The sequence below is a fragment of the Lygodium microphyllum genome, chromosome 3 (genome assembly GCF_053477565.2).
Source record: "Lygodium microphyllum isolate KBCC chromosome 3, Lygodium_microphyllum_v1.1.10, whole genome shotgun sequence".
Lineage (NCBI taxonomy): Eukaryota > Viridiplantae > Streptophyta > Polypodiopsida > Schizaeales > Lygodiaceae > Lygodium > Lygodium microphyllum.
In genome coordinates, this window is record NC_141137.1 from 60,828,552 (window position 1) to 60,831,642 (window position 3,091).

The window sequence follows — 3,091 nt, forward strand, 5'->3', positions numbered from 1 at the left end:
TTGCAATTTCTACACCAAAACCTACCATATTTGAGACTTTCAGTAGCCATAGTTGGCCATCCAACTTGGCAATGTTAAACAAAGCCGTATCTTTGAGATGACCAGCCATAATGAGTCAAGAAGAGGCAAACTATGTAGGAAATAGCTTCTTGTTTAACAGTAAACATGTCAAAACCACTGCCAAAACAAGTTGAAAATAAGAGAAACTACTAAAATGACCAATTGGCCACCAAATAGTGCCAAAAGTACATCAAAATGACATGATTAAGCTCAGTAAATACATCATAGTATGCATAAAATAGCTTGTTGTAATAATAAATCACAGTAGTGAGAAAAAGAGAGCAAAAATGAGCTAAGAGTGATCCAAAAGTCAAGTATGACTACCAGGTCCGATTTTGCATGAGTGGGCATGTAACAAACATTGTAGCAGCCAAGAACCATGAACCTTAAGCTTTCTATATCTCTCAATAAGAAGGGCATTAGGCATGGGTGGATGTATGGGATGTCGAAAGTACCAAATTTATAGAGGTTGATGACTTGAAATTTCAAATCAATATGTGCTTTGCAAAGGCAACTTAGTTGTAGAGGGTTATCAGTATGGCTAAAATAAAAATTGGTCCACCTTCTATGTTGCTTATGATAGAGGGTTCCCTTACACAATGAATCAATGGTAATGGGAAGCAACTTGGTCTTCTAAAGAAAAGGATTGACATTGAAGAATCAAATAGCACATGGATTCTCAAGACAATGGAGAGATACAATATTGTGCCTAGTGGTGCTATGTGCATTAGAAGAACAATTTGAAAAATGCTTGGAGTGCTACTCCTTTCTTCAAGACTTAATGTATTTTATGGAGGGTTGTCATAGAAGACCTTTTACAAAGCAAATACTCTACAAATACAATGAGGTTTCATCTCTCTATGTATTTTGACAAAGGGATGAAGGGAATCTTTTTTTACCATGTTTTCTAAAATTTTAAGAAATTCAAAATCTTTTTTGCTTAAGTTTATGAATCTACTAAAACAAGTGGGTAACATAACTATGCTAACTAGAAGCAAGTCCTTGGTGATAGAGGAAACCTGAATGTAGAGTTAAGGAATACATGGGATATGAACATTGCAAATAAAAAAGGTTCAGTTGGTCAAAATGAAATATTGGTCTTCAAAAGGAGAAGCCTCCTGATGCATCTATTGATTTAGCTACCAAAGTTTTTTGGTTGATTGGTGCTACTATTATGACTTAGCTAGTCAAAAAAGTCCTATATAAGATGGTCTCTAAGTTGTTCAAAAAAGCATATGATCTATTTTCGGATAGTGTGAATTTCACTACTTAATATAATTATTCTTGCATCATTTAAAAAAATAAGGGGTTAACTCAATAAACTAAGGTTTTCCTTTCCTTATATTATTAAAGGTAGGGATTCCAAGGCTATTTAGAGAAAAATTCTAGAGCTAGTGGTACTAAGGTTTAGTTGATTGGATGATGTAAAGATTTTCACTTCTTAATATAACTATTGTCTTATCAATGAAAGGGTTGAGTATTTAGCTCAATACAATAAGTTTTTCGTTGCCACATACTATCGAACCTAGGGTTCAAAGGCAACAAAGAGAATAAATCTAAAGTTGAAATGGCAAAATACAGTTATCCATTCCATATTAAAAAATTTGAGAATTTAGCTCAACAAAATAAGTTTTCATTGCCCTATACTATTTAGTCAGGGATTTGATGGATATTAAAAAATAAATCTAGAGTTGAAGTGGCAATAAGAGAAGATTTAGTTCAATGAAATAAGTTTTTAATACTATACTACTAGAGTTAGGTTTCGAAGGCTATTAAAAGGATAAATCTATAGTTGAAGTGGGAAATGAAAAGGATAAATAGATAGTTGAGGTGGGAAACATTCGATAAATCTACACTTGAAGTGGGAAATGGAAAAAGATAATTAGATAGTTGAAGTGGCAAAACGATTGTTGCCCGGGATTAGGTAAGACTGTGGCTGCTGGGATTCGAGCCCAGGTCTCCACGGCCACAACGTGGAATTCTAACCACTAAACTACAGCCACATTATGGAAGAGTTTCATCTACATACATAAAAATTTTAACTATACACACATTTTTCGCGGCAAGAACGACAGCTAGAAATCCGAATACCCCGGTGGCATTGGAGCACGGCTGAAACGTGCAGGTCTTAAAACGATTAGTGATGTGTTTACGCGGGCCCAAGCTCCCGCCTTTAAGGTCCATGTCATGCGAACCTACGAGCTTTAATTCTTAGCCCCTCCCTCTCTCTAAACAATAAATTAATTAAATATCCAGGAGCCACTCGGCCTGTAGAATTGCCATGCGCTCGTTGTGTTAGTTCTTGGTTTGTGGTTGCTGAGCTGCGTGATTGTTTGCTTCCTTGGTAGGTTGGTCCATTTTCGTACGTTGCACAAGACATTTGGGACAAATTCTCACTTTCCTTGCCACATTGTGATTTGACAACAACATCATGAGCTTCTATGAGGAAGCTAGGTATGCATTCCCTCCCCCATAGAAGCTCATGGTGTTGAAAACTATAGGGAAATGCGAGATAAAATAACCCCTTTTCCTTCTTGTGTTACTATCTCGAACTTTGTATGCATTGGTTTCTATGTGGTACTGTTAAATGTGGTTGTTTTAATGAGTTGTAAAATGTATAGATTGCATTATGGTCAAATAGAAAATAGAAACACAATGCATTTCAAAGACCAAAATTTTTGTATACATACCTGCTCACGCAAGTCATCCAGAACCTAAGCCTCTAAATTGTTGCAATGAACACAATCTCCCTACCAACATAGAGTACAATTCAAAACTAGCCTCCGCACTTTGGATACAGTATGCAACTACTTTAGCCTATCACTCAACCATGCAAGCTCAAAACACACACCCACAAAAACAACAAAGAAAAGGATGAACATAGATCAAGAAAAAGGAACCCACGAAAAAAATTTAGGCACCACACAGGGATACTTTTCTCTTTCAAGAACAACCTAGTCCCCCCAAGGATCACCTAACCACCATCACCAATAAGCAATGCTAATAACACTAAATGCAATTGTCACACAAT

The 3,091-nt window shown here is 36.2% G+C and overlaps 1 non-coding gene across 1 annotated transcript; it reads right to left on the bottom strand.

The window, feature by feature from the left end:
• Window positions 1–1,991: 1,991 nt before the first annotated feature.
• On the bottom strand, window positions 1,992–2,063 carry TRNAH-GUG (transfer RNA histidin (anticodon GUG)). The gene has a single exon. It is a non-coding gene; the product is annotated as a tRNA-His (tRNA).
• Window positions 2,064–3,091: the final 1,028 nt, after the last annotated feature.